This window comes from Eschrichtius robustus, chromosome 1 (genome assembly GCF_028021215.1).
Source record: "Eschrichtius robustus isolate mEscRob2 chromosome 1, mEscRob2.pri, whole genome shotgun sequence".
In the NCBI taxonomy this organism is placed as follows: Eukaryota; Metazoa; Chordata; class Mammalia; order Artiodactyla; family Eschrichtiidae; genus Eschrichtius; species Eschrichtius robustus.
In genome coordinates, this window is record NC_090824.1 from 142,235,007 (window position 1) to 142,260,171 (window position 25,165).

Consider the following 25,165-nt stretch of genomic DNA (forward strand, 5'->3'; position numbering starts at 1 on the left):
CATGTATCAATCTTGGCTTCTAATATCCAGGAGCCATGTCTTTCAAAAGAGATTTAGTGGTATCCTGCAGATACACTGCCAAAAGATGTAAACCTACCATATTATACAGCAATCCCACTCCTGGGCATATATCTGGAGAAAAACATGGTTCGAAAGGATACATGCACCCCAATGTTCATTGCAGTGCTGTTTACAATAGCTAAGACATGGAAGAAACATAAATGTTCATCGACAGATGAATGGATAAAGAAGATGTGGTACATATATGCAATGGAATATTACTCAGCCATTAAAAAGAATGAAATAATATCATTTGAAGGAACATGGATGGACTTGGAGATTATCATACTAAGTGAAGTAAGTCAGGCAGAGGAAGACAAATATCATATGATACCACTTATATGTGGAATCTAAAAAAACGATACAAATGAACTTATTTACAAAACAGAAACAGGCTCACAGACTTAGAGAACAAACTTATGATTACCAGCGGGATATTGTTGGGGGAAGGGATATTGGGAGTCTGGGATTGACATAGACAGTGCTATATTTAAAATAAAATGGCTTTCCATGAAAAAAGTAAAAATAAAAATTGTGGGAAAAAAAGAAAATGGGATATGTGTGGCACAGATACCTATTTTTAAAGAAGTGTTTGCTGAGAAAAAAACTGGTGACAGGGTAATGGGAAGTATGAAGAAAAAAAAAAAAGAAAGAGGTGGAGAGTCCCTGGAGCTTGAGAGGGTCTTCCTGAAGCAAGTGCATCTGTGTTTGGAATGGAGGATAGATTAGGGAAAATGCTTTGCCCTTTTCTCCCTATAGGTCCTTTTACCCTCTGAGCCCAAGTTTTTTTGTTTATGCTTTTGAGAGTTTTTTTGTACAAGAATAATACTTTTTAAAAAATGTTTTGAAACAATTTTAGATTTGCAGAAAGTAGCATAGATAGTACAGAGAGTTTCATATACCTTTCAAGTTGCTGTAATACTAACATCTTATATCACCATAGTTTATAAGAACTGAGAAATTAGCAGTGGTATAAAACTATTAAAGGAAGTCTGGACTTTCTTGATATTTTATCAGTAGATTTGCCAACTAAGGTCATTTTTCTTTTCCAGTATTCCAGGACACAACATTACTTTTATTTGCCATACGTATCACATAATTGTTTTTGCTAATAATAAATTACCACATAATTTAGCATCTTAAAATTACACACATATTGTCTCAAAGTTTGTGTAGGTGAAGAATCCAGATGTAGATAATGTCCAAGGATAAAGTTTCAACAGAAGGCTTAGCCAAGGAAGAATCCCCTTCCAAACTCACATGATTGTTAGAATTCAATTACCTGCAGTCTGTTGGACCAAGGGCCTCCGTTCCTTACTGGCCATTGTCCAGAGGTTGCACTCAATTCCTTGCCATGTGGGCAAGTCACAGTTCCTGCCCGTACACACGAGCAGGGATTAGAATACAAAGTGGTATACCAAGAGGTGGGGACCATCGGGCACCATATTAGGGTCTACCCGCCACATCAGCTATTCTCCCAATCTGCAACACTTTCTCAGTCTTCACTTATTTTCCATGAACTTTACCCTTTTGAAAAGTATTCGTCAAATATTTTGTAGAATGTTCCAAAACGTGGATTTGTCCCATGTTTTCTCATGATTATGCTAGTGATATGGATTAATTTATACTCTTACATTTGTCTAAGTTTGAAGATGAGCAAAGCTGAAGAGTATGTTATTTGGAAATAGAAATGTAGAGAGAAAAATAATAAGGAGAAATAAAGGAACGATGAATAGAGACTTCAAAATAATAATAAATAACACCTTCAGTGGCCAGGGAAGAGGATTAAGTTGGGGATATGCACGCAGGGAATATTACAATATTGTTAATGTTCTTTATATTAAGCTCAGAAATGACTTTTCAAAAATAAACTTTTAAAATTTAGAACAGTTTTAGATTTACAAAACAGTTGTGAAGACAGCATAGAGATATATTTCAGAAATATACATACACCCCCCACACATTTTCACTTCACCTATTTAACCATCCTCTTTCTCAAGCCCCTAGTAAACACTAATCTGCTTGCTATCTCTATAGTTTCCCCTTTTCCAAAGTGTCATATAAATGGAATCATACAATATATGGTCTTTTCAAACTTCTTCTTTCCTTTAGCTGAATGCCTTTAAGATTTGTGAAGTTTACCTCACTGTGCATAAGTTCGCATTTCCCTAATGGTCAAAGGTTTTGAGCATCTTTTTATGTGCTTACTATACGTATATATCTTCTTTAGAAAAATATCTATTCAAATTATTTAACTATTTTTAATTGGAATGTTTTATTTTTTTAATTTTTGAGTTGTAAGAGTTCTTTATATATTCTGGATAAGACACTCTTATCAGCTTTATAATTTACAAATATTTTATCCCATTCTTTGGGTTGTCTATTCACTTTCTTGATAGTATGCTTTGAATCACAAAAGTTTTAAATGCTGATGAAGTTCAACTTATTTCTTCTGTCACTTGTCCTTTTGGTGTCATAAACTAGAAACCATTGTTTAACTGACGGTCATGAAGATTTACTCCTATGTTTTATTCTAAAGTTTTAGCTTTTATATTTAATTCTATGTTCCACTCTGAGTCAATTGGTATATGATGTGAGGTTGGAATCCAACTTGAGTGTGGATATCCACTTGTCCTAGCAACATTTGTTAGAAGAACAATCCACATTGAATTGTCTTGGCAAACCTGTAAAATCAACTGGCCAAAATGTAAGGATTCATATTTGGTAACTAAATTCTATTCCATCAATCTGTATGTTTAGCCTTATGCCAGTGCCACAATGTCTTGACTATCATAGCTGTTTGTGAGTTTTGAACTCAAGAATGGTAAGTTGAGTACTCCAAATTTTGTTCCTTTTCAAGGTGATTTTGATTATCCTGGATTCCTGGCATTTTCAATTAATTTTAGTATCAGCTTGTCAATTACTGAAAAAAAAGGCAACTGGAATTTCAACACAGATTGCATTGAATCTGCTGCTCCATTTGGAAAGTATAGTTATCTTAACAATATTAGGCCTTCTGATAAATGAACCTGGGATTTTTTTTTCCATTTATTTATGTCTTCTTTATTTTCTTTCAACAATATTTTGTAGTTTTCCATGTACATGTCTCACACTTATTTTGTTAAGGTCATGCCTAAATATTTTATCCTTTTAGATGTTATTTTAAATGGAAAAGTTTTCTTGGCTTCATTGTCATTTTGTCCATTGCTAGTGTATAGAAATGCAATTGATTTTTGTATATTGACCTTGTACACTGTGACCTTGCTGAACTCATTTTTTAGTTCTAATAGTATTTTAGTAGATTGCTTAGGATTTTTATACACAAAATCATGTCATTTGCAAATAGAGATAGTTTGACTTCTTTCCAATCAGGTTGCCTTACATTTGTTTTTCTGGCTAATTGCCCTGGTTACAACCTCCATTGCTGAAGAGAAGTGACAAGAGTGGTCATTCTTGTCTTGTTTCTCATCTTGGGCAAAGTACTGAGCTTTCACAATTACATATTAGGTTATTTTGTTTTTTCATGGATGCCCTTTATTAGATTCAGAAAGTTCCCTTCTATGCTTAATTTGTTTAGTGTTTTATCATAAATGAATGTTGGGTTTTGTCAAATGCTTTTCATGCATGTTTTTGAGATGATCATGTTGTTTTGTCCTTTATTCTACTGCTATAGTGTATTATATTAATTGTTTTTGTATTTTGAACCAAACTTGAATTCCTGAGATAAATCTCAGTTGGTCATGACATTTAACTTTTGTATACATTGCTGTATTTGGCTTGCTAATATTTTGTTGATGATTTTTGTATCTAGATTCATGAAGAATATTGGTCAGTAATTTTATTTTCTTGTAATGTTTAGCTGTGGTATTAGGGTAAACTGGCCTTGTAGAATGAGTTGGTAAGTATTTTCTTATCTTCTGTTTTTTTGGAGGAGTTTGTGAAAGATTTATATTAATTACTTAAACATTTGGTATAAATTAACAGTGAAGTCTTCATAGATTAGATTTTTAATGATATATATTTAAAAATCACTAACTCATTTTTGCCACTTGTGTAGATCTATTAAGGTTTTCTTTTTATTTTCTTACCAGTTTTTTCCTCGGTAGGTATTTACCCATTTCATCCAGGTCATCTAATTTGTTAGCATATTCTCCATAGTGTTCTTAGTACTCATTGATAATCCTTATCTATTCATGGAAGGTTGGTAATAATGCCCTCTTTCAGTGACTTGATTTTCATAAATTGAGTCTCTTTTCCATCTTCTTTCTGTCTTCTTTCTTTTCTCTCTCTTTCTCTCATACTTTATCAATTTAGTTGCTACTTTCAAAGAACCATCTCTTAGCTGTGTTGATTTTCTCTACTGTTTTTCTATTTTCTATTTCATTTATTTCCACTCTAATCTTTAATACTCCCTTCCTTTGATTGATGTGGGTATAATTTATCTTTTCTCTAGTTTCTTTAAGTATAAGTTTAGGCTTTTTAATTTGAAATATTTTCTATTTTAATATGGATGTTTACATATATTAATTTTCCTCTAAGTGCCATTTTAACTATATCTCTTAAAACTTGGTATGGTGTGATTTTTGTTTTCATTCATCTCAAATTATTGTCTATTTCTGAAAATTTTAAACTTTTTCCAGTTTTATTGAGATATAATTGACATATAACATTGTGTAAGCTTAAGTTGTGCAAACAATGATTTTATACCATATATTACAAAATAATCACCACAATAAGTTTAGATTTTCTTGTTATTTCTTCCTTGACCCATTGATTATCTAGGAGTGTGTGGTTTAACTGCCGCACATATATAAATTTTTATGTGTAGCTGATTTCTAATTTTATTCCATTATGGTCAGATAATATCCTATGCTTGATTTCAGTACTTATACATTTACTGAGACATGTTTTATAGCCTAAAATATGGTCTATCCTGAACAAAGTTCCATGTGTGTTTGAGCAGGATCTGCATTCTGCTGTTATTAAGTGGAATGTTCTATAGATGTCTGTTAGATTATTTGAATTACTGTGTTGTTCAAGTCTTCTATTTCCTTGTTGATCTTCTTCCTAGTTGTTCTATCCATTATTAAAAGTGGGGCATTAAAGTCTCCAACTATTACTGTTTTATTGTCTATTTGTCCCATAAATTATGTCAGTTTTGCTCTGTGTGGTTTGAGTTCTATTGTTAGATGTATATAAGTTTAAAATTATGTCTTCTTGATGGATTGGCCATTTCATTATAAAAAGTCTTTCTTTTAAGTAGCAGTTTTTTTCTAAAAATCTATTTTTGTCTGATAGCACCTCAGTTCTCCTTTGGATAATGTTTTTTTAGTATATAGTTTTCATCATTTCACTTTTAGTCTATTGATATCTTTGTTTCTAAAGTGTTTCCCTTTTAGAAACATGTATTTAGATAATGTTTCTCATCAATTTTGAAAATGTATGCCTTTTGATAGGATTTTTAATCCATTTACTTTTAATGTAATTACTGTCACTGGCAGATTTATGTCTTCCATTTTACCACTTGTTTTTTATATGTCTTAAAAAATTTTTTATTGTGGTAAGTCACATGATATAAAACATACTATTTTAACCATATTTAACTGTACAGTTCAGTGGCACTAAGTACATTCACATTGTTGTGTAACTCTCACCATCACGTGAATTTTTCACCTTCCTAAACGGAAACTCTGTCCCCTTTAAACACTAATTCCCCATTCCCCCTCTCCACCCTTCCCACCCCCCCAGACCCTGGCATCTACCAATGTACTTTCTGACTCTATGAATTTGACTATTCTAGGTACCTCGTATAACTGGAATCAAGCAGTATTTGTCTGCACCTAATGTATATTGGAATGCATTTTTAAAATTAACTTAATATATGTCCTGCAAACAGATTGTACCTTCTTTTTATTCCCCTGTGCTATACAGTAGGCACTCACCAGCCATTAACTTCCTACATAGTAGTGTACATATACCTCAATCCCAATCTCCCAATCCATTCCACACCCTCCCTTGGTGCCTATACGTTTGTTCTCTACGTCGGTGTCTGTATATCTGATTTGCAAATAGGTTCATCTGTATCATTTTTCTAAATTCCACATATATGCATTAATATACGATATTTATTTTCTCTTTCGGACTTACTTCACTCTGTATGACAGTCTATAGATCCAGCCACATCTCTGCAAATGGCACAATTTCATTCCTTTCAATGGCTGAGTAATATTCCATTGTATATATGTACCACATCTTCTTTATTCATTTATCTGTTGATGGACATGTAGGTTGCTCTGGCTACTGTAAACAGTGCTACAATGAACATTGGGGTGCATGTATTTTTTGGAATTATGGCTTTCTCCAGGTACATGCCCGAGAGTGGGATTACTGTGTTATATGGTAGTTGTATTTTTAGTTTTTTAAGGAACTTCCATACTGTTCTCCATAGTGGCTGTATCAATTTACATTTCCACCACCAACATAAAAGGGTTCCCTTTTCTCCACACCCTCTCAAGCATTTATTGTTTGTAGATTGTTTGATGAAGGCCATTCTGAATGGTGTGAGGTGGTATCTCATTGTAGTTTTGATCTGCATTTCTCTAATAATTAGTGATGTTGAGCATCTTTTCATATGTCAGTTGGCCATCTCTATGTCTTCTCTGGAGAAAAGTCTATGTAGGTCTTCTGCCCATTTTCTGATTGAGTTGCTTGTTTTTCTGATATTGAGCTGCATGAGCTGTTTGTATATTTAAGAGGTTAACCCTTTGTCAGTTGCTTCATTTGCAAACATTTTCTCCCATTTTGAGTGTTGTCTTTTCATCTTGTTTATGGTTTCCTTTGCTGTGCAAAACTTTTCGGTTTAATTAGGTCTCATTTGTTTATTTTTTTATTTTTTAATTATTAGCACCTTTAATTATTATTTATTTATTTGTCTGTGTTGGGTCTTCGTTTCTGTGCGAGGGCTTCCTCTAGTTGCGGCAAGCGGGGGCCACTCTTCATCCCGGTGCGCGGGCCTCTCACTATCGCGGCCTCTCTTGTTGCGGAGCACAGGCTCCAGACGCGCAGGCTCAGTAATTGTGGCTCACGGGCCTAGTTGCTCCGTGGCATGTGGGATCTTCCCAGACCAGGGCTCGAACCCGTGTCCCCTGCATTGGCAGGTAGATTCTTAACCACTGTGCCACCAGGGAAGCCCTCATTTGTTTATTTTTGTTTTTATTTTCATTATTCTAGGAGGTGCGTCAAAAAGATCTTGCTGTGATTTATGTCAAAGAGTGTTTTTCCGATGTTTTCCTCTAAGAGTTTTATAGTGTCCAGCTTTACATTTAGGTCTCTAATCCATTTTGAGTTTATTTTTGTGTATGGTGTTAGGGAGTGTTCTAATTTCATTCTTTTACATGTAGCTGTCCAGTTTTCCTGACACCTCTTATTGATGAGATTGTCTTTTCTCCGTTGTATATTCTTGCCTCCTTTGCCATAGATTAATTGACCATAGGTGCATGCGTTTATCTCTGGGCTTCCTATCCTACTCCACTGATCTATATTTCTGTTTTTGTGCCAGTCTCGTATTGTCTTGATTACTGTAGCTTTGTAGTATAGTCTATAGTCTGAAGTCAGGTAGCCTGATGCTTCCAGCTCTGTTTTTCTTTCTCAGGATTGCTTTGGATATTTGGGGTCTTTTGTGTTTCCATACAAATTGTAAATTTTTTTTGGTCTAATTCTGTGAAAAATGCCATTGTTAGTTTGATAGAGATTGCACTGAATCTGTAGATTGCTTTGGGTAGTATAGTCATTTTCACAATGTTGATTCTTACAATCCAAGAACATGGTACATCTCTCCATTTGTTTGTGTCATATTTGATTTCTTTCATCAGTATCTTACAGTTTTCTGCATATAGGTTTTTGCCTCCTTAGGTAGGGTTATTGCTAGACATTTTATTCTTTTCATTGCTGTGATAAATGGAATTGTTTCCTTAATTTCTCTTTCTGATCATTCATTGTTAGTGTATAGGAATGCAAGAAATTACTGTGCATTAATTTTGCATCCTGCAACTTTACCAAAGTCATTGATTAGCTCTAATCATTTTCTGGTGGCATCTTTAGGATTTTCTATGTATAGTATCATGTCATCTGCAAACAGTGACAGTTTTACTTCTTCTTTTCTAATTTGGATTCCTCATTTCTTTTTTTTTTTTCTCTGATTGCCATAGCTAAGGCTTCCAAAACTCTGTTGAATAATAATGGTGAGAGTGGACATCCTTATCTTGTTCCTGATCTTAGAGGAAATGCTTTCATTTTTTCACCATTGAGGATGATGTTTGCTGTGGGTTTGTCGTATATGATGTTTATTATGTTGAGGTAGGTTCCCTCTATGCCCACTCTCTGGAGAGTTTTTATCATAAATTGGTGTTGAATTTTGTCAAAAGCTTTTTCTGCATCTATTGAGATGATCATATGTTTTTTCTCCTTCAATTTGCTAATATGCTGTATCACATTGATTGATTTGCATATGAAAGATCTTTGCATCCCTGGGATAAATCCCCTTTGATCATGGTGTATGATCCTTTTAACGTGTTGTTGGATTCTGTTTGCGAGTAATTTGTTGAGAATTTTTGCATCCATGTTCATCAGTGATATTGGCCTGTAATTTTCTTTTTTTTGTGATATCTTTGTCTGGTTTTGGTATCAGAGTGATGTTGGCCTCATAGAATGAGCTTGGGAGTGTTCCGCACTCTGCAATTTTTCAAAAGAGTTTGAGAAGGATAGGTGTTAGCTCTTCTCTAAATGTTTGATAGAATTTGCCTGTGAAGCCATCTGGTCCTGGACTTCTGTTTTTTGGAAGATTTTTAACCACAGTTTCAATTTCATTACTTGTGATTTGTCTCTTTATATTTTCTATTTCTTCCTGGCTCTGTCTTGGAAGGTTGTACCTGTCTAAGAGTTTGTCCTTTTCTTCAAAGTTGTCCATTTTATTGGCATATAGTTGCTTGTAGTAGTTTCTTATGATACTTTGTATTTCCTCATTATCAATTGTAATTTCTCCTTTTCCATTTCTAATTTTATTGATTTGAGTCCTCTCCTTTTTTTCTTGATGAGTCTGGCTAAGTGTTTACCAGTCTTTTTTTTATTTTCTCAGAGAATCAGCTTTTAGTTTCATTGATCTTTGCTATTGTTTTCTTCATTTCTATTTCATTTATTTCTGCTCTGATTTAATGATTTCTTTCCCTCTACGAACTTTGAGTTTTGTTTGTTCTTCTTTCTCTAGTTGCTTTAGGTGTAAGGTTAGGTTGCTTATTTGAGATTTTTCTTGTTTCTTGAAACAGGATTGTGTTGCTATAAACTTCACTCTCAGAACTGCTTTTGCTGTATCCCATAGGTTTTTGATCACTGTGTTTTTGTTGTCATTTGTTTCTAGGTATTTTTTGATTTCCTCTTTGATTTCTTCATTGATCTCATTATTTAGTAGCCTGTTGTTTAGCCTCTGTGTGCTTGTGTTTTTTACAGTTTTTTTCCTCTAGATGATTTCTAATCTCATAGTGTTGTGGATCAGAAAGCATCAGAAAAGATGCTTGATACAATTTCAATTTTCTTAAATTTACCAAGGCTTGATTTGTGACCTAAGATGTGATCTATCCTGGAGAATGTTTTTTTTGTGCCGTTGAGAAGAAAGTGTATTCTGCTGCTTTCATTTGGAATGTCCTATAAATATCAACTAAGTCTATCTGGTCTAATGTGTCATTTAAAGCTTGTGTTTGCTTATTAATTTTCTGTCTGGATGATGAGTCCATTGGTGTAAGTGGAGTGTTAAACTCCCCCATTATTATTGTTTTACTGTTGATTTCCCCTTTTATTTGCCTTATGTATTGAGGTGCTCTTACATTGGGCGCATAAGTATTTATAATTGTTATATTTTCTTCTTGGATTGATCCCTTGATCATTATGTAGTGTCCTTCCTTGTCTCTTGTAAAAGTCTTCATTTTAAAGTCTGTTTTGTCAATATGAGTATTGCTACTCCGGCTTTCTTTTGATTTCTATTTGCATGGAATATCTTCTTCCATCCCCTCTCGTTCAGCCTGTATGTGTCCCTAGGTCTGAACTGGGTCTCTTGTAGACAGCATATATATGGGTCTGGTTTTAGTATCCATTCAACCAGTCTTTATCTTTTGGTTAGAGAATTTAATCCATACACATTTAAGGCAATTATTGATATGTATGTTCCTATTACCATTTTCTTAATTGTTTTGGGTTTGTTTTTGTAGGGCTTTTCTTCTCTTGTGTTTTCCACCTAAAGAAGTTCCTTTAGCATTTGTTGTAAAGCTGGTTTGGTGGTGCTGAATTCTCTTAGCTTTTGTTTGTCTGTAAAGCTTTTGATATCTCCGTCAAATCTGAATGATATTCTTGCTGGGTAGAGTGATCTTCGTTTTAGGTTTTCCGTTTCATCACTTTAAATATATCCGGCCACTCTCCTCTGGCCTGCAGGCTTTCTACTGAAAAATCAGCTGATATCCTTATGGGGAATCCCTTGTATATTATTTGTTGAATTTCCCTTGCTGCTTTTAATATTTTTTCTTTGAATTTAATTTTTGTTAGTTTGATTAATATGTGTCTTGGCATGTTTCTCTTTGGGTTTATCTTGTATGGGACTCTCTGTGCTTCCTGTACTTGGGTGGCTATTTTTTTTTCCCATGCTGTTGAAGTTTTTGACTATAATCTCTTCAAATATTTTCTTAGACGCCTTCTCTTTCTCTTCTTCTTTTGGGTCCCCTATAACTCAATTGTTGGTGCATTTAATGTTGTCCCAGAAGTCTCTGAGACTGTCCTCGTTTCTTTTCATTCTTTTTTCTTTATTCTGCTCCACCATTCTGTCTTCCAGTTCACTTATCCATTCTTCTGTCTCAGTTATTCTGCTATTGATTCCTTCTAGTGTATTTTTCATTTCAGTTTTTGTGTTGTTCATCACTGTTTGTTTGTTCTTTAGTTCTTTTAGGTCCTTATTAAACATTTCTTGTATTTTCTCAGTCCATGCCTCCATTCTATTTCCGAAATTTGGATCACCTTTACTATCATTACTCTGAATTCTTTTTTGGGTAGATTGCCTGTTTCCTCTTCATTTACTTGGTCTTGCAGATTTTTACCTTGCTATTTTGTCTGTAACATATTCTGCTGTCATTTCATTTTTGCTGATGGTTTGGGCTGTGTTCCTGTCTTGCTTGTTGTTTGACCTGAGGTGTCCAGTACTGGAGTTTGCAGGCAGTTGGGTGGAGCCAAGTCTCGGTGTCAAGATGAGGACCTCCAGGAGAGCTCACACTGATTAATATTCCCTGAGGCTTGAAGTTCTCTGTTAGTCCAGCCACTTAGACTCGGTGTTCCCACCTCAGGGGCTCAGGCCCTATCCCCTGCCTGGGAACCAAGACCCTGTAAGCCACGCAGTGTGGCAAAAAAGAAAACCAAACAAACTAAAAACTAAACCAAAAAACAAACAAACAAGGGCAGAACATAACAAAGAATAAAAAATAGAATAAAATTAGAAAAATACAAAATATATTAGAAAAAATAAAAATGAAAATGAAACAACAATCACAAAACAAAGCACAACAGGAAAAAAAATTGAAAAAAAAATCCCTGGTGCTTCTGCTATCAGTGTCCTTACCCCACAGTGAGCTACATCTGACTCCTGCCTCTTGGAAGAGGGCCTCCAAGACCTCTAGGTAGGTCTCTGGGCCCACTCTGTCAGCTCCACTTCTGCATGTGTTCCTTTCACCTGTGTCTGCTCCTGAAGCTGGCCCAGAGCACACTTGCCCATGCAGGCCAGCTGGGACCCAGGCTTCTATGGGCATGTCTGCAGGGGCCAGTGCAGCTGGAGGAGTCTTTGGAGGGGGGTGGTGCTCAGCCCACCAGGACCCAGTTGGCTTGTGGAGGCTTTAGGGGTGGTGGTGCTTCGGTCCACCAGGACCAGAGGAGGCCTTGACAGGGGCGGGTCTCAGGCCCGGGATCCATGTGGCCCCCAGAGGCTTTGGTGGGGCCAGGGCCCAGGCAGGGGACCCATGAGGGCTGAGGAGGCCCTGGTGGGGTGGGGCTCAGGCCCGTCCCCCTAGCATGCTCTCCATGGTTTGAGGGATGGGCAAGCCTGCTCAGGTGTGTGCCCCCACCACTGCCCAAGGAGGCCAGGCGGGGAAGGGTGCCACAGTGGTGGCCCCACCCTTTGCACGCCACTCAACAATAGTTTCCTGCTTCCCTGGTGGCCCGGGCCTCCCCTGCCAACCTTCCCTGCTACAGAGCCCTTCCTCCTTTCACCTCAGTCTGTCTCCTTATCCCCATCAGCCGTCCCCTCCCAGGATCCACCCTCCAAACCCCACTCTTCGGTGCCTAGCCCTCCTCTGCACCAGGAGACACACAACCCAGGCCAGGGTGCGCAGGGCCATGGCAGGTACTACGCACACAGGCCCCACTCTGTCCCAACCCCCACAAACCAGTCTCTGATCCCCTCTGGCTCCCAAACCCCCGAAGGTCCCCATCTGTTTCCACTGATCCCCCTGCTGTGAGTGGGCCACCCTGAGTGCGAGAAACTCTCCTCTCCTCCAGCCCCCACCAGGGGTGCCAATCTCATCCCATTTCCACCCTTCTTCCCCCCCTTCCTTACCATGCCCCACCCAGTTGCATGGGAACCCCTCCTGTCCTCTTAGGTGTCCAAGGTCCCCCAGTAGCACCCAGTAGGGGCTCCACGAGAACTGCTCCAATTCCCCCCTGCTGCACCAGTGAGGAGATTCAAAGTCCACATCCTCCTACTCTGTCATTTTGACTCTGACCCCTGATATGTCTTAACTCATTTTTGTTCCACACTTAACCACCACTGCCTTCTTGTGTATTTTCTAGTGTACCCTTTTAATCCCCTTGTTGTTTCTTTAGCTATATTTTTGGAATTATTTTCTCATTGGTTGTCCTGATGATCACAATTAACATCTTAACTTGAAGCAGTCTAATTCACATTAATCCTAACTTAATTTCATTACTATAAATAAAAAAAAAATACTCCAATGTTACCATTCCTTCCCCTTCCTTTGTGCTATTATTGTTATATGAATTATATCTTAATGAATTACAAGCCTGTCAACACAGTTTTATAATTAATGATTGAAGTAGTTGTATATTAAACCATATGGAAGAAGGGAAGAGTTACACACAAAATATAATATGTTCTCTTTTATATTTACCTATGTAATTATCTTAACTTGTACTCTTTCTTTGTGTGAATTCAAGTTACTGTTCAGTTTCTTATCATTCCTCCCCATATAACTCACTTTAGTATTTCTTGTACATCATGACTATTAATGACAAATTTCCTCTGCTTTTGTTTATCTGAGAGTGTCAATTTCTTCCTCACTTTTGAAGAGTAGCTTTGTGGATATAAAATTCTCATTTGACATTTTTTTTTCTTTCAGCACTTTGAATATTTCATCCACTGCCCTCTGGACTCATGATTTCTGACTATAAATCAACTCTTAATAATTAAAGGATCCCTTGTATCCACATCCATATCCAAGTCACTTTTCCCTAGCTTTAAACATTCTCTATCTATGGCTTTTGATAATTTGACTATGCTATATCTTGGTGTGGGTCTCTATGTTTATCCGATTTGTATTTTATCTGACTCTTGAATGTGTAATGATTTTCATTATATTTGGGAAGTTTTTAGCTATTATTTCTCTAAATATTCTTTCTGCCACTTTATCTCATCTCATTCTAGGAATCCTATTATGCATATATTTGTACACTTGACAGTGTCCCAAAGATGTCTAAGTCTCTGTTGAACTTTCTCTATTCTTTTTTTTCTTTCTGTTGCACAATATGATGATCTCAGTAGTACTTTATTCAAGTTTGTTGATTGTTTTTTCTGCCTATTTAAATAGGCTGTTGACCTCTCAAGTGAATTCTGTATTTCAGTTATTATTTTGAAACTCCATGATTTCCACTTTTAAAACAATACTTTTAATTGGTATTTTCTAGTTGATGAGATATATTTCTTACACTTTAATTATTTTAACATGGTTTCCTTTGATTCTTTGAAATAGCTGTAATAGCTGATTTTATACCTTTATCCTTTAAGTCCAAGGTCTAAGCTTCCTGTGGGAGAGACAGTCTTTATTGGCTGCTTTTTTGTTCCATGCATAGGGCATATTTTCCTTTATATTTGTGTGTATCATAATTTTTGGTTGTTGAAATGAGACATTTTAAATAACCTGTGACAACTCTGGAAACCCTTTTCAGTGTTTATTTTTGTTAATACAGGTTGCCATTGCTGCTGTTTTTTTTTTTATTTAGTGACTTTCCTGAACTAACTCTGTAAAGTATGTATTATTTGTCATCTGTGGCTACTGTGTTCTCTTTCATTTAACTAAGTGTCCAGTTAATGACTGGACAGAAATTTTCTTAAATGACTTGAACCAGCCTTTTCCAAGGGGCTCTATGTAGGGTTGGGACACAGCTTCATTCTTCAACTATTTACAACTCCACCTTAGCCTTTCACTTCCTGTCTGTGCAGAGCCTCAGGTAAGAGAGTTTATAGCCACAGGTGAGAGATTAAGCATTTTAAAAAGTCTTTTCTGAGCCTGCATACAGCCATCACATGTACATGTATTTCTAGATCACTAAGAATATGTTGGACCTTTCAAAAGTGTCTTATGGACATCTCATCTCCCCAGTTTTCTTTTTAAGTTTTTGTCACCCTCTTATTTACCTCAACTGGTATTACCACCTCAGCTACTTGCAATGTTAAACAAATGCTGCTTACTGTTTCTGACAAAAACCCTGGGAATAGGATATTCTGACTGAGCAAGCTCTTAGTCACATCCAGTAAAGACAAGCCTTATGGATGGGTATTTTCAGGGAGCTGTCCGCTAAAATGGTGATAATTGCCTAGGAATGGAGTTTTGGGGGAAGTTCGAAACCCACTCTTCCCCCTCCAATGACTGCTACGACACTGGTTTTCACAGATAAAGTGGTTGCAGAGATGATAGATTTCAAAATTACTGTGGAATTCAGGAGGGGGGAATGGGAATAGGGCAAATTAAAATGACACAAAATTACTGTTATTACTGAAATTAATTCATTTATAAAAATAAATGGTCCTTCAATTTTTGCAAGTCTTTGTTTAATTTCCAGAGTTCTGAAAAGGGTCATTTTGATACTTTTTACCATGCTCTTATTGTTATTATGAAGGAGCAATTTTTCAGAGTAGTAGTCTGTGATTACAGAATATTTTTCCTCTCCTTCACATTTGATGGATGATTTAGCTGCATATGGAATTATACATCGGTGTTTTTTTTCTTTTAACACTTCAAAGATCTTCTCCATTTCTTGCTTGAATTGTTTCTGAAGACAAGTACACTATAATTCTTATCTTTATTCTTCTATAAGTAAAGTTTTGTTTTCTCAGGTTTCCATTAGAGTTATCTCTTTGTCTTTGGTTTCCTGCAGCTTGACTGTGAAACGTATAGGTATTTTTTTCTTTTTTCTTTTTTCTTTTTTTTTGCTCTTTATTTTGTTTGGTTTTCTATGTTCTTCCTTTTGTTTTGCTGTTTATCTTGGTTTGGTGTTTCTCAGTGATTTTGGATATTCTTGGTCATTATTACCTCAAAATCTTTACTCTGCCCCATTCTTTCTTTCTTCTGCTCTTCCAACAATGAGTATGTTATATCTTTTGATATTATCACACAGTTCTTGAATGTTCTCTTCTTTTTTATTTCACTTTTTCCTCTTTCCAGTTCAGAAGTTTCTATTGACCTAACTTGAGTCCTCTGATTTTTTTCCTCAACCATATCAAGTCAATTGACTAACTTAATACACTCTTCATTTCTGTTCCTCTGTGTTTTTTTAATTTCTCATATTTCCTTTGATTATTTATTTGAGCTTTCATCTCTCTGTTTTACCAACCTGTTCTTGCATGTTGTCTACTTTTCTTCATTCATCCTGTAACATATTATTTTATATTCCCTCTCTGATAATTCCAACATCAGTGTCATATCTGAGTCTTCCAAAGATTGTTTTGTCTCTCTAGTCTGTTTTTTCTTGCTGTTTTTCATGGAATTGTGTTGTTCTTTTTGAAAGCTAGACACATTACACCTGCCAAAAGGAACTGAGGTAAACAGAACTTTAGTGTGAGGATTTTTGTTAATCTGGCTAAGAGTTGGGTTGTGTTTGTTATATGTGGTAGCTGTACGTACCAGAGGCTTCAAATTTTATTAGTGGCTTTTTTCCCCCTCCCCTCTTAGTTTTGGGGATTCTTTATGAGCTACAACTTAGAAATAGTTTGTGTCTTGCTGCAGTTTCAGCTCTAATCTACTCTATTATACTGAAACCATTTTGATGTGATGGTAGGTCTGAAGGATATGGATATTATACAATATTCCAAGTTAAGCTCAATGTTTTAATTTGCCTGTGTCTTAAGGCTGTGATCTTTACAAATATTTTTGTCCCTCTTTCAGTTGTGAGAGTGAGAGACTCCCACTCTTTTCCCCCCTGCTGGTTTCCTAATCCTTTCAGTTCCTACAGCATTCCAAATACTTTACCTTAAATCCCTGTCTTCAGTTTACTCTGAGTTTTCCCACCTTAGGTGAGACAGGAAAGCTAGTGGTTGCAGCGTTGGGGAAAAATCCCTTCCAATTACCTGGGGCAAGGTTTCCAAATTGTCCTCTGGCAAAATTTACCTCCCAAAAGGGACTATATATATGTATATATTTATTTATTTATTTATTTTTATATATTTTTAATATATATTTTTTTTGAGAGAAGGCACTGGACATATTTTTACAATCGCTACTCTTTTTTTCTCCTGCCAGGGCCACCAGGGTCCAGGCTAACCATGAGAAACCGGGAGGGTTCCTGGAGGGAGAGTCCATAAAAGTACAAGGCCTTCCTAAGACTGTGGCACCCAGGAGGCTCCCACCCTCACCTTGGTCCACTCTCAGCCTCTATCAATTCATCAAATCATCATTAAACTTTTCTATTAATTTATGATTCCATCACCTTCTGCTCCTGGTAAGAAGACCTTGGTTGACATATGCCTCTGATTGTGTCTGTCTCTCCATAGTTTAGAGTGCAGACTTGCTCTGTGGCCTCAGTTCTCTGTGGGGCATCCAAGGTAAGTAATTGGTTTTCAGTTTGTCCACTTTTTTCTTGTTACAAAATAGGGGTGACAACCTTCAAGTTGTTTACATGCCGGAGATGAAACCAGGAGTATGGGATGTGGGTGTTTAGGAAGAGTAACACAGAGGTGAAAAACCCTTCTCATTGCATCATATCAGGGATACGTCATGGCCACAAAATTTTTACTGATGATGTTGAACTTGATCACTTGGTTAAGATGGTGCCTGCCAGATTTTTTTCCCTATAAAGTTATTGATTTTTCTTTTCCATCTTTTATGCATTGGAAACAATTCTCTGAGTCTATCCCATAACCAATAGGAGGAGTGAATTATCAAGGAAATTAATAGATTTATGTTAAAACCACAACAATAATTAAAAATGTTTTGGGAGGGCTTCCCTGGTGGCGCAGTGGTTGAGAATCTGCCTGCCAATGCAGGGGACACGGGTTCGAGCCCTGGTCTGGGAAGATCCCACATGCCTCGGAGCAACTAGGTCCGTGAGCCACAATTACTGAGCCTGCGCGTCTGGAGCCTGTGCTCCGCAACAAGAGAGGCCGCGATGGTGAGAGCCCCGTGCACCGCGATGAAGAGTGGTCCCCACTTGCCGCAACTAGAGAAAGCCCTCGCACAGAAACGAAGACTCAACACAGTCATAAATAAATAAATAAATAAATAAATAAATAAATAAATAAATAAATAAACGAACGTGAATTTCTAAAAAAAAAATGTTTTGGGAAAGATACTTTGAGTCTTGCAAATATTTTGTTTCTTCTTAATGTTACACAAACTAATTTTAGCACTCATCAGGGGATCTTGTTTGAAGTAATTATTATTGTGATGTTGTAAGACGATGGTTCACTTTCTTTATTCATTTTGTATTTATTATTTCAAATTATTATATAAATACTTTATTTATTTATTTATATCAGTATGGGTGTATTGATTTTTTCTAGATTTATTGAAATATAATTGACATATAATGTTGTGTAAGTTTAAATTGTACAATATGTTGATCTGATACACTTATATATTGCAAAATGGATATCACAATAGCATTAACTACAACCTGCCTCATATGACTTACTTAATATTGCTCCTTTGTGCTGAGAATATTTAGAATCTACTTTCTTAGCAACTTTCAAGTATATAATACAGTAATTTTTTAAAGTACTTGCTACAGACTCATCTTGTATTTTTTCTGTCTGAACCCTAAAGTCAAACACTTCTTCAAGAAACTCTGTTTTGTTTTCGTTGTTCTTGTTGGAGAATTGTATTTCAAAATTAGTTGTACTTGTTAATACTGGAGTGTCACTGCTTGTAGGCTTTTTCAGCAAACAGAGAGCTAAGAATATGTGTATGTACTCATGTACACCCACATTTCTATATTTATTTTTCTAAATCTTTGTAAATATATAGATATATTAAAATGAGTTATTAACATGAGTTAATGCTGATATCTATAACTCTAGTCCAGAACTGTGGGATTCATTCTAACCTTCCCTCTTGGTTATTCATAACCTATTTATTTATTTTCTTCTTTTTTTAATTGAAGTATTGTTGACTTACAATATTATATTAGTTTCACATGTACAACACACTGATTTGATATTGTTATAGATTATGCTACATATATAGTTATTATAAAATGTCAGTTTATATTCCCTGTGCTGTACATTACATTCTTGTATCTTATTTATTTTATACCTAGTAGTTTATACCTCTTAATCCCCTTCCCCTATCTTGCCCCTCCCCCCCATTCCTCTCCCCACTGGTAACAATTAGTTTGTTTTCTGTATCTGTGAGTCTCTTTCTGTTTTATTATATTCGTTTATTTGTTTTAGTTTTCAGATTCTACATATAAGTGAAAACATACAGTACTTGTCTTTCTCTGTCTGACTTATTTCTCTAAGCACAATACCCTCCAGGTCCATCCACGTTTTTACAAATGGCATAATTTCATTCTTGTTTTATGTCTGAGTAATATCCAAAGCATGTATATATCACATCTTCCTTATCTATTCATCTGTTAATGAATACTTAGATTGCTACCATATTTTGGCTATTGTAAATAGCACTGCTATGAACATCAGGGTGCATGTATGTTTTCTAATTAGTGTTTTTATTTTCTTTGGATATATACCCAGGAGTGGAACTTTTGGATCATAACTTCTTTCTTTGACAGAGACAAAACCTCCCTGAGTCTCAGATTTTTAATTATTATATTTTTCTTTATACATACACAAGCTGATTTAAATCCATCTTTATTTATCTTGTGCTGGTATCTAGATCTCAGCCACAGTGACTTGGGTTGGGTTACTTGGTTTCTGGAAAAAGTGATAGGAAACATTGGACTTGATCATCTATGTTTATAGATGTGAAATTAAAAGCAGATTGGAATTTGGCAAAGAGTGAGCCAATAGCTTAGTGAAATTAATACATTACATGAACCCTCAAATATGTAAGCAACAGAATTCAGGCAATTTGGTCCGTTCTAAGGTACGCTTGTGGTGACCTCCATGGGTTGATCCTCTGTCTCCCAGAAATACTTTTGCTGTAGGACTCAGAGGTAGATGCCAGTACATACATGTTATTGGGACACCTATTTCATAAGATGTTAAAACTGATTTCTGGTGAACTGTGGTCTTAAGTCCACTAACTGTGTAGATTTCCCTTCTAAGGACAAAACTGAACACAGTCTGAACCCTCGACTGATTCAAGAGGCTGAACCCTTGGAAAGATGTTGTGGAGCCTGAGTGCCCTCATGGTATGCATGCCTTCAATTTTCTCATGGCAGAGAACTGACCCCCCAAGTTTTCCCACTTGCTCTCCCACAAAACTCATGCTTCCTTGTAGTGTGTTCACCTTACTGCATTGAGAAAGAACCAAATATAGCCTGGCACAAAATCATGTACACTCATGTATGGGTGTACATGAGTACATACATATATTCTTAGCTCTCTGTTTGTTGAAAAAGCCTACAAGCAGTGACACTCCAGTATTAACAATGCTCCTGTTTCCATATGTTCTTTTTGGCTTCAGGGATCTGATATTCTCTATAGAAGTGACAGTGGTATGAGCAAACACACTCTGATAATAAATGACCTCACCTGTGCCCTGATATGAGTACTGGAGGAGCAACAGGACCTGAAGATGTCATGAACAGGAAAGCTGGAGCACAAAAAGAGCTGTTCTGGACCCAGGGGTCTGAGCTTCACATCCCATGATAGGTTACTCTTTGCTAGAAGCATCTTCATGTGAAGGGAGAAGGGAGGCTACTGAAGACATGCTATATGATTTCTCATACTAGACAGCAGAAATTTCAAGATAGGAGTAGTATTCAAAGAAACGAGTGCCTCTGGTGAAAACTGGCTTTTTGTACATACTTTCCTTGCTGAGAATAAAGCTTGGTAACAGGATAGTTTGTAGACAATAGCATGTCAGAGGTGAGGAGAACAAGAGAAGAAAACTGCTGTCTGAACTGGTAAAGGTCTGCATGGAGGATGCATGTATTTTTGGGATAACCAATCAGTCTTATTTGTGCCTACAGAAAGCAGGGTGTAGCAGGAGGAGAGCTGTGACCTAGCTTTCTTCTTCTGCCTGCCTTTCCATCATCTTAGCCCTCGACCCTCTTTTTTTTTGTTGTTGTTCTTTTTTCTGTAACAGCTTTATTGAAAGATAATTCACATACCATGCAATTTACCCACTTAACACATACAATTCACTGTGTTTTAGTATAGTCACAGAATTGTGCAATCATCACAATAATCAATTTGGAATCAAATTCAAAGCAAATATAGAACATTTACAACCCAAAAAACACTGTACCCTTTGACTTTAACCCCCTAGTCCCCATCCTCCTCATCTCTAAGCAACCACTAATTTAATTCCTGTCTCTAGGGATTTCCTATCCTGTTTTTTTTTAACATCTTTATTGGAGTATTATTGCTTTACAATGGTGTGTTAGTTTCTGCTTTATAACAAAGTGAATCAGTTATACATATACATATGTTCCCATATCTCTTCCCTCTTGCATCTCCCTCCCTCCCACCCTCCCTATCCCATCCCTCTAGGTGGTCACAAAGCACAGAGCTGATCTTCCTGTGCTATGCGGTTGCTTCCCACTAGCTATCTATTTTACGTTTGGTAGTGTATATATGTCCATGCCACTCTCTCACTTTGTTACAGCTTACCCTTCCCCTTCCCCATATCCTCAAGTCCATTCTCTAGTTGTCACAGCTTACCCTTCCCCCTCCCCATATCCTCAAGTCTATTCTCTAGTAGGTCTGTGTCTTTATTCCCGTCTTACCACTACATTCTTAATGATCTCTTTTTTTTTTCCTTAGATTCCATATATATGTGTTAGCATACTGTATTTGTTTTTCTCTTTCTGACTTACTTCACTTTGTATGACAGACTCTAACTCCATCCACCTCACTACAAATAACTCAATTTCATTTCTTTTTATGGCTGAGTAATATTCCATTGTACATATTGCCACATCTTCTTTATCCATTCACATGATGATGGACACTTAGGTTGCTTCCATGTCCTGGCTATTGTAAATAGAGCTGCAATGAACATTTTGGTACATGATTCTTTTTGAATTATGGTTTTCTCAGGGTATATGCCCAGTAGTGGGATTGTTGTGTCGTATGGTAGTTCTACTTTAGTTTTTTAAGGAACCTCCATACTGTTCTCCATAGTGGCTGTATCAATTTACATTCCCACCAACAGTGCAAGAGTGTTCCCTTTTCTCCACACCCTCTCCAGCATTTATTGTTTCTAGATTATTTGATGATGGACATTTCATATAAATGGGATCATAAAGTATATGAGCTTTTGTGACTAGCTTCTTCCACTTACCAAAAAGTTTTCAAAGTTCATTCATGTAGCATGTATCAGTACTTCACTCCTTTTTTATGGCTAAATAACATTCCATTGCATGTATATACCACATTTTATCCACTCATCTAATTGGTGGACGTTTAGGTTGTTTCCACCTTTTGGCTATTATGAATAATAACGGTGTGGACATTTGTGTATAAGTTTTTCTGTGGCATATGTTTTCATTTCTCTTGGGTATATATATGTAAGAGTGGAATTGATGGGTCAAATGATAACTCCATGTTTAACTTTTTGAGGAACTTTCAAACTGTTTTCCAAAGGGGCTGCACAATTTTACACCCCCACCAGCAATGTATGAGGATTCTGTCTGCTTCACATTTTCCTCAACAGCTATTAGTATCTGATCCCACACCTTTCTATATGAGATCTATCCTCTTTTGCCTTGGCTTCTCTTTACCTAATTACTCTACTCCCTCTTTTCTCAGCACATCTACAGTTTTTTAGAAGTTGGTCTTTTTATTGTTCCCATAACATGCTGTGTTTATTCCTAACTTGATATCTTTGCTCATGCCATTCCCACTGGATTTTTTAAAATGGATTTTTAAAATTGTGGTAAAACACACTTAACATAAATGTCATTAACCATTTTGAATTGCATAGTTCGGTAACATTAAGTACATTCACATTCTTGTGTAATCATCACCAACATTAACCTCCAGAATTCTTTTCTTCCCACAAAATTGAAACTCTAGACCCATTAAACAATAACTTCCCATTTCCCCTTTCCCCGGTCCCTAGAAACCACAATTTTGCTTTCTGTCTCTATGAGTTTGAATACTCTAGGTGCCTCTATGAGTTTGAATACTCTAGTGGAATCAACAGTATTTGTCTTTTTGTGACTGGTTTATTTCACTTAGCATAATGTCCTTAAGGTTCATCCATATTGGAGCATGTTTCAAATGTTCCATCCTTCTTAAGACTGGATAATATTCCATTGTATGTAAATAGCACATTTTGCTTATCCATTCGTCCATCAATGGACACTTGCATTGCTGCCATCTTTTGGCTATTGTGAATAATGCCGCTATGGACATGGGTATACAAATATCTGCTCAGGATTCTGCTTTCAATTCTTTTGCGTATACATGTAGAAGTGATAGTGAAGCACCATATAGTAATTCTATTTTTAATTCCTTCAGGAATCACCACACTGTTTTCCATAGTGGCTATACCATTTCACATTCTTACCAGCAGTGTGCAAATGTTCCAATTTCTTCACATCCTTACCAACACTTGTTATTTTCTGTAATAGGTGTGAAGTGGTATCTCATTATAGTTTTGATTTGCCTTTCCCTAGTGATTCGTGATGTTCAGTTGTGTTTTTTGGCCATTTGCATACTTTCTTTAAAGAAATGTCTATTCAAATTCTTCTCTTATAATGTTTTGTTTTTTTTGGTTTTTTGGTTTTTTTTGGTCTCATGACTCTTAAAGCATTGTTCACATAACTCTCATTGCGGAGAATTTTTCACAAACATTCAAAGAAGTGTCTCTACTCCTAACCTTTCCACCTGTAACTATGGGCCACCTCATATAGAATGGGCAGAAATCCATAGTGTAGATACAGTGAAAAGGAGAAGGTACTCGAAATGTATAAATCAATGTGGGTGATCTGTTGCAGCTGAGATATTAAGTGGGTGATTAAAGATCTAAGGAGATGAGAAGATGTGAGGAAACTTCAATCAAGAGACATATAAAAGTATGGTAGTTATGAGGAAATCTCAATCAAGAGTAATATAACAAGTGTGATAGTCGTGACCACAGAAATTTGAGCTTTGCTATCTGACAGGCACTTTCTTATTTTAAAGATATTTGGAGGAAAAGATGGGAACTAGTCTGTTCAGTACAGTTGAATGCTCAAAGCTAGAATCTTTAGGTATGTGTTTGGTTCAAAATCTCTCTCCAGGCTCCTATTTGTGCATGTCAGCCCCACCCCAGAATAAAGCTGACAGTAGGCAAATACAGAGAGGTGCAGACTCTGAGACACCTCAGACCAACCTTTCTGTTTGGAATGGCTCTGCAAAGTCTGGACAGTCTTCCCTGAGCACTGCAGTTCTTTTTCCAGGGTCTGTCTCTCCATGACCCAGATCTCCCTTAGGCAGTTGGGGTATGAGGGGTACAGTGGTCAGGTTTAGAGAGTAAGGGGAAATTTTCCCTTACCACCTTCTTCCTGCCGACCCCTTCCTCCATCTAAACTACACCAGCCATTACCTGACTTATTGATGTAGTGGCCAATGTAAACATCACTCCATCCACCAGCTGTGTGTCAGAAATAAGTGGGTGGGCTTGGGTTTCTGTTGGGCTAATTTAACTTAAATGAGGAAGGAAAAATTTCATATTCTTTTATTAAAGAAGTAGGGTAAATAGGGAGCCTGAATTTTTAAGAAGTGAATTAAAAGTCTAGAGGGTATAAGCATCCTAAAATCCACAATGAGAAAAAGTTGCACCTTAGGAAGATCTTCCATGACTTGAGAAAAATGAGCAATTTTCCCTATATTCCATACTACATTAAAGTTTTTCTCTTTATCTTCCTAGGCCATTTGCAGAGGGGTCTTTCATGAATAAAATATCTTGCTCATCCTCATGACACCTTGGCCACATGTAACACTGAAGTATGAGATGTGTTACCATTGTTTACTGCTGTATAACAAACCATCCCAGAATTAGTAGCATTAAATAACAACTATTTTGTTATGTTCATGGATTCTGTGGCATAGTAATGAAGACTTTTCTTTGCTTCATAATGTCTGGAGCCTCAAATGGTAAAACATAAATGGCTGGTGAGTGATTCAAACTATTGGGGGCTGGAATAATCTAGAGGCTTCTTCACTCACATGTGTGATGTGGGGCAGAGACAACCCAAATGCTGTGCTCAGCTAGGAGTATCAACAGGGGCTCTCCATGTGGCTTCGACTCTTCACAGCCTGGAAACCTAGTTGGGCATCGTACATAGCAGCTTAGATTTAAAGGGTCAATTTCCAGTGTGCAAGACAGAACAGCATTCCTTTTGTGATCCTGACTCAGAATTCACAGAACATCCATGCCATCCTGTGTTAGTGGAAGCA